Source organism: Chenopodium album, chromosome 5 (genome assembly GCF_948465745.1).
Source record: "Chenopodium album chromosome 5, dcCheAlbu1.1, whole genome shotgun sequence".
NCBI lineage: Eukaryota > Viridiplantae > Streptophyta > Magnoliopsida > Caryophyllales > Amaranthaceae > Chenopodium > Chenopodium album.
In genome coordinates, this window is record NC_137838.1 from 705,893 (window position 1) to 718,569 (window position 12,677).

A 12,677-nucleotide genomic window follows, 5' to 3' on the forward strand; every position below is an offset into this window, starting at 1 on the left:
CTCTCCTATACAATTTTAGGGCTTACACACATACAACTATCCAATATTGACATGTTATGAGAAAGAAATAGTTCATTTGATAAGTAATGTAGTAAATGGGCTATATAGAAGTCGTATAGGTAATATTTGATAAAATACATATTTTTTGCCTAATTAATTATTTTTAAAATAATGTTTTTGTATTTCAAGTTTTGCAAGGTCCAAAAGGATGGTCCGTTGACAATCAAGGAGCTTAATGAAGTTCGTGACATGTTGGCGTCTTTCATCACCTTCAACATGTAAATGGCATGCATTGTAATTGTAAATTATTTATGTTAACTTTTGAACTATATATAACTTATTATTCATTATATATGTGTACTTACTATTATTTGTATATGTAAGCAACTTTTTTTTTTTTGTATTGCGTTTGGGAATATTTATATCTATATATATATATATATAATTGAATTCTTGTATCTAATATTATTTTTGTATATAATAATTAATAATATTATTATTAGTTATTATAATAATAAAATTATTAATTATTATATTTAATATAATTGCTGGAATTACAGGTTATTATTATTGCAGGTTTTTTTTTTTTAAATATTATTGCACGATGGAAAAAAAAAAAAATTATACAAAAGGCACCGGTTAGGCAGGAACCGGTGCCTAAACTATCCACCACCCAAAAAAAAAATGACGGGAGAGCAGTATTAGGCACCGGTTAACCGGTGCCTATTCTACCCTATGGCACCGGTTAACCGGTGCCTATTAAACCCTATGGCACCGGTTTTGAACCGGTGCCAAAAAGTAGGTTTTTGGCACCCCTCAAATAGGCAGCGGTTCAAACCGGTGCCTTAGACCGGGTTTAAACCGCTGCCTAATGCGTTTTTTCTACTAGTGCACCCACCCAATTGGACTTTCGGAGGGTATTAGGGACCATAGTAAACATTTCTGCAACCTAACATTTTATTTATGGGCGGAAAAAAGTCAAAAAATTCCAAAATTGAAGGCTAATACCATGCTTTTTGAGAAATTTTGGAGATTTTAGGCTCGATGTATGTCGAAAATGCTTGAGATTTTAGGGGATACATCTCGGGGTCATATAATGCTGTTTGGAACCATATATGATCATTATATGTTGTCATAAATGTTCGTAGTAGGTTTGAGTTATTGAAATCTGTGCAAATTATAAACCGGTAAATTGACCGTTTAAAAGCAAATTGAATGGTTCAACACACCCAATTAGACTCCCGGAGAGTATTAGGGACCATGGTAAATATTTCGGCAATTTTTATTTCTGGGCGATAAAAAGTCAAAAAATTCCAAAATTGAAGGCTAATATCCACACTTTTTGAGAAATTTTGAAGGTTTCGGGGGCCCGGTATCGAAAAGTTATGAAATTGTATGGGATACATCTCAGGGTCATATAATGCCGTTTGAAACCATGTATGATCATTATTTGTTGTCATAAATGTTCGTGGTAGGCTTTAATTAATAAAATTGGTGTAAGTTGTAAACCGGTAAATTGGTCGTTTAAAGGCAAGTTGGATGGTTCCACCCACCCAATTGGACTCCTGGAGGGTATTAGGGACCATGGTAAACATTTTGGCATTTTTTATTTTTAGGCGAAAAAAAGTCAAAAAATTCCAAAATTGAAGACTAATATCCACGCTTTTTGAGAAATTTTAGAGGTTTCGGGGCCCGGTGTCGAAAAGTCTTGAAATTCTAGGGATATATCTCGGGGTCATATAATGCTGTTTGTAACCATATATGATCATTATTTGTTGTAATAAATGTTCTTGGTAGGTTTGAGTTAATAAAATCGGTGCAAGTTGTAAACCGGTAAATTGGTCGTTTAAAGGCAAATTGGATGGTTCTACCCACCCAATTGGACTACCGGAGGGTATTAGGGACCGTGGTAAACATTTGTGCAAGTTTTAATTCTGTGCGAAAAAAAAAGTTCAAAATTTTCAAAATTGAAGGCTAATATCCATGCTTTTTGAGAAATTTTGGAGGTTTCAGGGCCCGGTGTCGAAAAGGTTTGAGATTTTAGGGGATACATCTCGGGATCATGTAGTGTCATTTGGAACCATATAGGCTTTATTCAGGTAGATTTGAATTGATTGGATCAGTATTTGACACCTCTTACTATGTTTGTTTTAGCCCTAAGCTAGAAATTACTCTCCTTCGCATAGATATAATGATAACATGTCAATGTATATATATAGCTAGTTTGAAAGACTAGTCAACAAAATCCTGTTAAATTTGTTTTTTTAAATATATTTATTGGAAAGCCAAACCTTATTATAATTTCAACTCCAAATACAAGTTTGAAGCATGCTGCTGATTGCTTGTTATTACGTTGGACCTTAATTAAAGACACGTAACACACGTTTAATGGTTATGAAAGACACAATGATTGATTTAGCTATTTGAATATGGTTAAACACAGATCCGATCTTCACAAAAAAAAATTTAAAGTCATTGATCCGATCTCCATTGATTTTCTTATTAATACCTCATATCCACTATTATAATTGTTTGTGTTCCATATATGAATCCTTTTTATAAATCTTGTATGTACTATTGGTAGTATTTTATTTTTGTACCCTTAGACCAAGGCTGGAAATTAGCTGAGAAGTTAGAATTATATTCTATTTTTATTTTCTCTGTTTGGTTCCCTTTCATTGATTTTATTCTTTTATTTATAAATACTAATATAACTATAAAACGGGTATACACAAAAGTTTATTGTTACTAACTTTACTAAAATAATTTTACATACTTCTGGTTGGCGCTCTTGTCAGATTTATAATCTAGTCAAATGTCTTCTCCTTACATTGAGTTGTAATAGTAAACCAATTAAAAGAAAAGCTAATTAGATATCATTGGCAACAAAATTTTTACGCCAAAAATTGTTGGTGATGGTAAGACTTTTATTACTCCGTAAGGTAGGATAGGATTGCAAAATTGACGGGGCACAAATATTGTGTTTGATTTTCACCACTTTTGGTATAGGACAGATATTTTTAGTTGCTACCACCTATCCAATTCAATGATCACGATTAAAAATAAACCTCATCATTTTAACCATTAATCTAAATTAAAACAACACATTCAAACTTTCAAACTACTACCTTAGCTTTCTAATCCGTTGAACATAATAATAAAAAATATATATAATTTTTTTTGTTGATACCTTAAATATCTCACCAACTTTTCCTAATTAAATTGCTTGAAAAGTAACCCAATAAACTTTTATCACCTTTAATAATAATGCAACCAATATTCACCTTATCAATTTTGTCCCTCTTATTTGCTTTCATCTATCAAGTACAATGTAGATCTTTATCCGAAACAATATCTCCAAGTTCACCACCAACATCATTAGAAACAACCGCCTTTGTTATCCCTCCTTCACCGTCACCATCCATTGCCGCGGCCCCTTATAATGATCCCTCGTACGTTCTCTCTCCAAGTTCCGCCCCCATCGCCATGCAAGACGCCGATGGGGATCCAATTGATCTCCCCATCACCTTCAACCCCTTTGACCTTAACCATGATCAACAAGAAGAATCATCAACCACCACCAACATGGCGGTTAATAACCCGGACGTAAAGAAAACTTGTGATGCCACGGATAATCCTGACCTTTGCATTTCCTCCTTAAAGCCATTCCTCATGCATAATAACAATAATGGTGATAAAAAAACGGACACGTTCTCTTTACTTGGGATGCAAGTTAAAGCGACGCAACAAGCCACGCAACTTGCCCTAGCCTTGAGTACTAAAAAATTAGGGCAAACGGATAATGATATGGATGTCCTAAGAGATTGCAAGGAGATGTATGATAATGCTTTGGATAATTTAGATAAGGTTGTAAAAGCACTTGAATCCAAAGATATTGGTACTATTAATAGTATGTTAAGCGCCACGATTTCAGATTTTGGTACGTGTGATGATGGTGTACAAGAAAGTGGTGGTACGTCTCCCTTGGTTGGTTATGGAAATAAATTGACTGAATTGGTTAGTAATTGTCTTGCCACAGTTTCTCTTATTAAGGATAATGGTGCGACGACATGATATTGAACATCATCTGGTTCCTCTCCGGTTTCTTTTAATTATCGGAATAATTTTTACTCTCAATACGACATTAAATTTAAGGATGAAGAAAATTATACGGGGTGTTTGGAATTTTTTTTTCCTTAATGAGATGTTGTGTTTGAAGATGAGAATTGAAGGAAAGAATTGGGGAGAATCCTATTTCAAATTATGTACCCTGTATTTTATACTCTGTCTAATCAATGATTGAAGTATAATTTTAGTAAGGTAAAGATTCATAGTGTCAATTTTTTCTTTGTTATATGTATTTCTATAAGGGTTACAACATAGGCCTAATATACAAATTAATCATGTTTAAGATTTTAAAATTAGGCCTTTTAATTTATTCATTGTTTATAATATTTGGGTTTGATTAGATTTTACAAATAATTGCATATACATTCAAAAAGAGTCGTCATAAAAAAAAAAAAAAGGATGAAACTAATAAAAGCATGATTGTTTATAATATTTGAGTGTAATAATGCATGTCTAGCCAAAATGATGGACAAAGGTAAAATTAGAGGCTAAGGGCCTGTTCTCTTACGTTAAAATTCAGTTCAGTTCAGTTCAGCTCAGTTCAGTTCAGTTCAGTTCAGTTCAGTTCAGTTTAGTTCAGCTCAATTCAGTTCAGTTTAGTTCAGTTCAGCTCAGCTCAGCTCAGTTCAGTTCAGTTCAGCTCAGCTCCTAATTTCCTTCTCTTATAAAATATTCAGTTCAGTTCAGTTCAATTCAGCTCAGCTCAGCTCAGTTCAGTTCAGTTCAGCTCAGCTCCTAATTTCCTTCTCTTATAAAATATTCATTTCAGTTCAGTTCAGTTCAGCTCAGTTTAGTTCAGTTCAGTTCAGTTCAGTTTAGCTGAGTTCACTAAATGAGAACAGGCCCTAAGTATAGTAAAGAGAAAATAAAATTAGGGATAAAAGCATGAAACTAATAATAAAGTAGGGCTCATTATTATTGAAGTAGTAAATAGATATAACATAGATGTGCATGCATGGTACGTAGCTAGTTAGCTAGCTAGGAAAGAAACTAACTAACAAAATATTAAAGCACGTACATACATGCATGCATGTTAATTATGATGAGTGAGCCATGCATACTAATTACGAACGAACGTACGTAGAATTACATAGTTCCAAAATTAGCACCAACAGATGCGAAGTTCTTGCCAGGGAAGATGTTAGCACTGCAGGTGGTCTTGGTAATTGGTTCCATGAAGCTCGAGAAAGTGGATGATACGTCGAGAGAAGCTTCGATTTGGTTCCAATTCATATTCTGGAAATCAGTGGCATCGCCACATTTGACGTAAACCTTGTTAGGATTGTTGGTGGTGGGAAATTTGGGAGCAGACCAAGCCAATAGCCATGCACAACTTTTAGCAGTACTGTTGTTGCCCAAGTACACTACGGCTCCCTTGGATCCATTGTTATCTGTCGCCGAATGAGTAAAGCTGTCGCCTTTGCTGACATCAATGACCGAAGGATATTCACCAGTCATCACTTCCCCATGCCAATCCTGATTCATTGAAAAATTAACCCTTCCAGGGGTGGAGTTCATCATCGAGACGACTGCACTGTTTTGTTGTTGACTATTGGCCGCTGCACCATTGTTCTGTTTCATCCCAATGTTTTTCGCCACCTCTACCATCTTCTCCACAATCTCTTTGTCTTGTGCATTCATCACAACTGTTTCTTGTGCTGAGGCCATTTTTTCCTTCTTACGTAACCTATAACAAATTTTAACTGCAAATTAGTAATTCAGTTTAACCCGACTATATATATATATATATATATATATATATGTATATATATATATATATATATATATATATATATATATATATATATATATATATATATATATAGATGACTTGCTTTAATATATTTGATAACAAATATAAATGCATACTATATATATGAAGACTCTTCTATGTATATGATATACATGACATTACCTTGATCGGAAGTTCGGATGTTGGTTATTTGTATGCTAGAGATCAGAAGCTTGTGTGTTGCACTGCGCCAATTACCTACCCATCCTTTGCATATTTATACACAAATCCTTACCTTATACATACTTGTTGTACTCCTATTAGCTTCTTCATAACCGTAGTGTATTGAATTCGATCTCTACTTTAGAAATTCACGCACTATTTTTGCATATATTCTCCACTTTAAATTGTCTACCTAGCCTTATTATTTATTTTTGCATATATTCTCTCTTATCATTAATGTGATGATAGATAGGTATGTTATTATCATCTCATTTGGTCCCATATGAATATCAATACTTGTAACTTTGAAAGGTCCACATTTTTTCAGACCAATGCAAGGAAATAACTTATATGAGGGATGGGCGGAGAAATTGAGCTAAGGGATATAGCTGGTTAGAGCTTTTCTTCCAGTTTCAAATGATCCTAAGATCGATTTTCATCACTCGCTCATGTTGGTTTTAACCATTTTTAAAAAAATAAAAAAAAAAAATAAAAAAAATAAAAAAATAAAAAAAAACTCTTATGTCAGGCCTTTGCCAATATATACGATTTCTTAATATTAGCTATATACTCGTATATTTATATACGGTATATATTATCTTTTTTATTATCTCTGGTTTACAATATAATAGATGTAATTTTTGACATGTTCGCTTTGTTGAACCACAGTTGTATTTCACCATTAATTTAATCTTTGTATATATTCATAGTAAAAAACCTATACTCAATTATTAGGAAAATTCATAAAGTTGACTTTTTGTGTATACTCTTGTATATTATATGTTTAATTTAAATTTTTAAAAAGAGTATAGTAAAGTTTAATTCATGCTGTTAATATAATAATAAAACTAATTTAATTTGATATTTAATTATATATGCTGGTCAAACTCATAGTGATTTCTTGTTTGATAATTTTAAAGTGACATCGGTTATATTATATTAATGTAAATGTAACACGTACTCCATTATTCATGTGTAGACGATTAAGAAGACAGTTTTAATTAATACAAGTAACTAATCCTTTCTTATATTTTGATTTTCATATTGTCATATTATTGGTGGAAATGTGGAATGCATGATAATAAAAATTATGTTTTCCTAGCTTGGTTTTAGGAATAGGGTTTGCAAATGGATAGATGATCAAGCTGATTATAATGGATGATGCTTTATGGTTTAATTTAAAATAGAAGCGTGTACATTTGTTTGTAAATTATACTCATAAATCTTTGCATGTATTTAGCAATAATATATAGCAATGATTTAGCAAATGAGTGGGCATTTGTGGTTATATTTAGCAAGATGCAAAAAATTCCTAGATATTAATCAGATAAACTCAAGATTTTAAGCAACTAGAGTGTACCCGTGCAAAATGCACGGGATATATATTATATTAGAAAGATTTTAATTTTATAATATAAGAAAAAATATATTTCAAATACGGGGTTGATTTAGATGTAGTAACTTATGCCCTGTTATTTTGAACTATTTATGGTCTGCTCTTGATCTACTCTGCTAAAATCATACTTTGTTGAGCTCTGCTCTACTCTATTGTCACATGCTCTACTCTTTTGCAATCTGATGTGCTCTATTCTACTCATAAACTCGAAAGAACAAAACCTTACTCTTATATGTAGGTGGCCATGCAAATGTGTCAAGCTATTATGGGGGTTACTTTTTCAAAGTTGTAGAGTTACTCGTTCAGTGTTATAGGGGTTATTCGGTTAGTGTCATATGGGTTATTCGGTTAGTGTCATAGGGGTTATTCCATCAGTGCTATAGGAGGGGTTACTTTGTTTTTTTGCAAGCAACTATTTGATGAGGCCAATTACGCAAAAAGCGTGTTGTACATATTTTTATTTTGATTATTAGAGAAGTGGAAGTTGTTTGAATTGAACGGTTGGGGATTTTGAGTTCTATAGTGAATTGTTGATAAATGAACTGTAAATCTGTGCATCCGTGCTAATACATGACACATATTATACACAAAAGAAAATAAGACAAAGTGAAATGTTAATAGTGTTTAAGAAAAAAATGAATTGTTATTATTAGTTATTGCAATCCCTTGAAAAAATACAATTTTTTTGTTGTTTAAAAAACAAACAAATAAAATAATGGAATGATAGTTATTTAAAAAAAAAAAAAAAAAACAACCTCAAATGCATGAGATTTGAGGATTGGGGATTTGAAGGGTTGTGGTGAAAACGACTCTGCAATTATATATTAGATTAGTTGACGACGCGAGCAATAAGGGTTTCTGATGTTGCGGCGACCAAGCGGCGCGTAATTAAGTAGTTAAGGGATGGTGTTGGGTGGATCGTTTATAGTGGTTTTATGGGTTAGGAGGACCTGCCGGCCATTTTGAGTGGGGGTTAGGAAAGTGGCCGACCGGTTTCCAGTGGGCTGGGGATTGGCCTAGGGTTCCACGATGGGTGAAGGGAAGAGCTGAGGGGATGGCTGGGATGGTTTTTGTTTTGTTTTGTTTGTTTATTTTATTTTATTCTTTCCTTTTTAATTTACTTTTTTTAAAAAAAAAAAAAATTAGGCCAATCATGTGCTGACATGTGGCATTTAAAAAAAAAACATTTACCCTTTCAGCAGGTAATGGTTTTTGGATCTATTGGAGCAAAGTCAGGTCATAGGATTATATATGAAAAAACAAAACCTTATAAGTTGGGATTATTAAAAGTAAATCGGCAACAATTGAGATTATTAAATGGTATTTTTCCTACATAAAATATGGATTAAAATAATTTATCATAGGAAAAATTGCCAAAAATAATACAACCTTTAAACCATTCTTTTTCTAATAATACAACCTACGACCTTTAACTTGTGGGGTGTCATTTTTAAACAAGACATTACCGGTTAGTACCCTATTTTTACAGGTGACTGTAACACGTGTCATTGTTTTATTGGTTTTGTTATTTTAATTAATTAATTTTTTTATTATTATTAAAGATTTTTTTTTAAAAAAATATAAAAATCCAACCACTCAGCTACCTCCCCTCCCCTCCCCCAAATGTATGCAACACCCTCGGCGGCGACGGTACGGTCGACACAACTTTCCCACCGACGGCTGACCCACTTTCCCCTAACCCAACCTCCCCTTTCCCTCGCTGCTATAACCAGCCAGAAAAAACCCTAACCCCCTTTCCTTCCCAACCACCACAAAACCGCCCTAATCCATGCAGCCACCACAAAACTCACCGAAACACCATGAAATTCACCTTTTCTCTTTCCCAGACCCCAATAACCAACTCCCTCCCCTTTCCTTGCCCTAAAAGCGCCCCCTCCCTTTTCACCGCATCAAAAAAACGTCCCCAATGAACTCTGCATTAGCGTTTTGTACGCATCACAGTGGGGCTCACACGTCGGGGGAAGGGAAGCTCGGTCGTAAAGGAATGGTCGGCCACCGCAGGGGTTGGTAAGGTTTGTTCGCCGTAGCGTGCTGCGGTGGTTGTTGGGGATTAAAAGGGGGTTGGCTTTTTTTTAAAAAAAAAAAAAATTCTAAAATTAATCATTTTAATAAAAATCAAATTTAATATTTAAACCAATAATTATATGACGATACGTGTTATGGATAACTAGTTAAAATGTTACATGTTTTTTGTCTTGTTTAAAATTGACACCCCCTAAAGGTTGTATTATTACAAAATAATCTAACAATTGTACTACGTATTATTAAAAAAGATTTGGCCAAAGATTATATTATTTTTGACAATTTTTTCTTTATCATGTACTCATATTCTAAAATGGTCGTCTATCGTTAATTGAATGAAATGTCATATACTCGTATTCTAAAATTTCAAAGTTGGTCCCGTTAGAATATAGAATATCAATAGTAAAACTAAGAAAAGGTATATATTATCTAAAATTTGAAAGGCAGTATATTGGGGATTACGCTGCATGTTGCGCTAACGTGTTCGTTAATAGAAACGTAGAATCAATTCTAAAGGACCAAATTTATGCATGATAAGGAATTTTTTTTTTAAAAAAAAAATTAAATTTATTTATTAATTCTTAATATACTGCATCTACAAAACAAACCAAATTAAATAAAATTCTCATACGTAACATATTGAATCAAACAAAACTTTCCTTTGTAAAGACTACAATCATCAATCATGCATCGAGTAAAATTTACATTATGGAATATCCCACGCTTATATCCCTAGCTAGAAAATGCAGTCTTATTAAAAGGTTTTTATCTAACATATCTTTTAGTCGTAAGGAGGATGTTTATTTGATTCATATGATTTTATTTGAAAAATTTGTACTTTATAACTTTAACAACCCCATATTATTTTGAACCAATAATGAAACAATCTCACAACAAAACATAAGATCCACATAAAATTTAACCATAACATTTACATATATATGTCAATATCGATCTTAGGATCATTTGAAACTGGAAGAAAAGCTCTAACCAGCTATATCCCTTAGCTCAATTTCTCCGCCCATCCCTCATATAAGTTATTTCCTTGCATTGGTCTGAAAAAATGTGGACCTTTCAAAGTTACAAGTATTGATATTCATATGGGACCAAATGAGATGATAATAACATACCTATCTATCATCACATTAATGATAAGAGAGAATATATGCAAAAATAAATAATAAGGCTAGGTAGACAATTTAAAGTGGAGAATATATGCAAAAATAGTGCGTGAATTTCTAAAGTAGAGATCGAATTCAATACACTACGGTTATGAAGAAGCTAATAGGAGTACAACAAGTATGTATAAGGTAAGGATTTGTGTATAAATATGCAAAGGATGGGTAGGTAATTGGCGCAGTGCAACACACAAGCTTCTGATCTCTAGCATACAAATAACCAACATCCGAACTTCCGATCAAGGTAATGTCATGTATATCATATACATAGAAGAGTCTTCATATATATAGTATGCATTTATATTTGTTATCAAATATATTAAAGCAAGTCATCTATATATATATATATATATATATATATATATATATATATATATATATATATATATATATACATATATATATATATATATATATATATATAGTCGGGTTAAACTGAATTACTAATTTGCAGTTAAAATTTGTTATAGGTTACGTAAGAAGGAAAAAATGGCCTCAGCACAAGAAACAGTTGTGATGAATGCACAAGACAAAGAGATTGTGGAGAAGATGGTAGAGGTGGCGAAAAACATTGGGATGAAACAGAACAATGGTGCAGCGGCCAATAGTCAACAACAAAACAGTGCAGTCGTCTCGATGATGAACTCCACCCCTGGAAGGGTTAATTTTTCAATGAATCAGGATTGGCATGGGGAAGTGATGACTGGTGAATATCCTTCGGTCATTGATGTCAGCAAAGGCGACAGCTTTACTCATTCGGCGACAGATAACAATGGATCCAAGGGAGCCGTAGTGTACTTGGGCAACAACAGTACTGCTAAAAGTTGTGCATGGCTATTGGCTTGGTCTGCTCCCAAATTTCCCACCACCAACAATCCTAACAAGGTTTACGTCAAATGTGGCGATGCCACTGATTTCCAGAATATGAATTGGAACCAAATCGAAGCTTCTCTCGACGTATCATCCACTTTCTCGAGCTTCATGGAACCAATTACCAAGACCACCTGCAGTGCTAACATCTTCCCTGGCAAGAACTTCGCATCTGTTGGTGCTAATTTTGGAACTATGTAATTCTACGTACGTTCGTTCGTAATTAGTATGCATGGCTCACTCATCATAATTAACATGCATGCATGTATGTACGTGCTTTAATATTTTGTTAGTTAGTTTCTTTCCTAGCTAGCTAACTAGCTACGTACCATGCATGCACATCTATGTTATATCTATTTACTACTTCAATAATAATGAGCCCTACTTTATTATTAGTTTCATGCTTTTATCCCTAATTTTATTTTCTCTTTACTATACTTAGGGCCTGTTCTCATTTAGTGAACTCAGCTAAACTGAACTGAACTGAACTGAACTAAACTGAGCTGAACTGAACTGAACTGAACTGAACTGAACTAAAATGAATATTTTATAAGAGAAGGAAATTAGGAGCTGAACTGAACTGAACTGAATTGAACTGAATTTCAACGTAAGAGAACAGACCCTTAGCCTCTAATTTTACCTTTGTCCATCATTTTGGCTAGACATGCATTATTACACTTGGAACTTTTACTCATTACTACGGTTATTGCTTGCACTTTGATTTGCTATTCAAGGTGCGTGTCATTCTTTGCTCTAAAGTGTGGAATGAGCTCAGTAATGCATATGATGAATGTAGGGAACTCCTCTAGCAGCTAGGTACGTAGGCTATCATTAAGGCAAGGGTCGCAGGACCAAGTGTGTGAAGCTAATCAAGTTGCTAGGATGACTAGATAGAAGCCGGAGATATCAATGGCCTTTTGTAGGATTCATCCAAAGCTTAGTAGGGATAAGCCTCTAGATAGTCTAAAATCTAAATGATGTAATTTTTTCTGCTAGCAGCCTTGTCCCCTACTTCTTTGTATATGGTACCGCTAAGTACGTTTATGGGTTGTAAAATATTAACTCTTGGAGGCCTGACCTTCACTGAAACTGTTGCTAATGCTGATGC

General features: G+C 33.6%; 2 long non-coding RNA genes across 2 annotated transcripts; one reads left to right on the plus strand and one right to left on the minus strand.

The window, feature by feature from the left end:
• Positions 1 to 5,020: 5,020 nt before the first annotated feature.
• Positions 5,021 to 6,253, minus strand: LOC145631401 (uncharacterized). Its single transcript, XR_014112386.1, has 2 exons — positions 6,044 to 6,253; positions 5,021 to 5,815 (listed from the first exon to the last, which is right to left on the minus strand). It is a non-coding gene; the product is annotated as an uncharacterized LOC145631401 (long non-coding RNA).
• A 4,480-nt stretch (positions 6,254 to 10,733) lies between these two features.
• Positions 10,734 to 11,964, plus strand: LOC145631402 (uncharacterized). The gene is made up of 2 exons (XR_014112387.1): positions 10,734 to 10,943; positions 11,170 to 11,964. It is a non-coding gene; the product is annotated as an uncharacterized LOC145631402 (long non-coding RNA).
• The last annotated feature ends 713 nt before the right edge of the window (positions 11,965 to 12,677 follow it).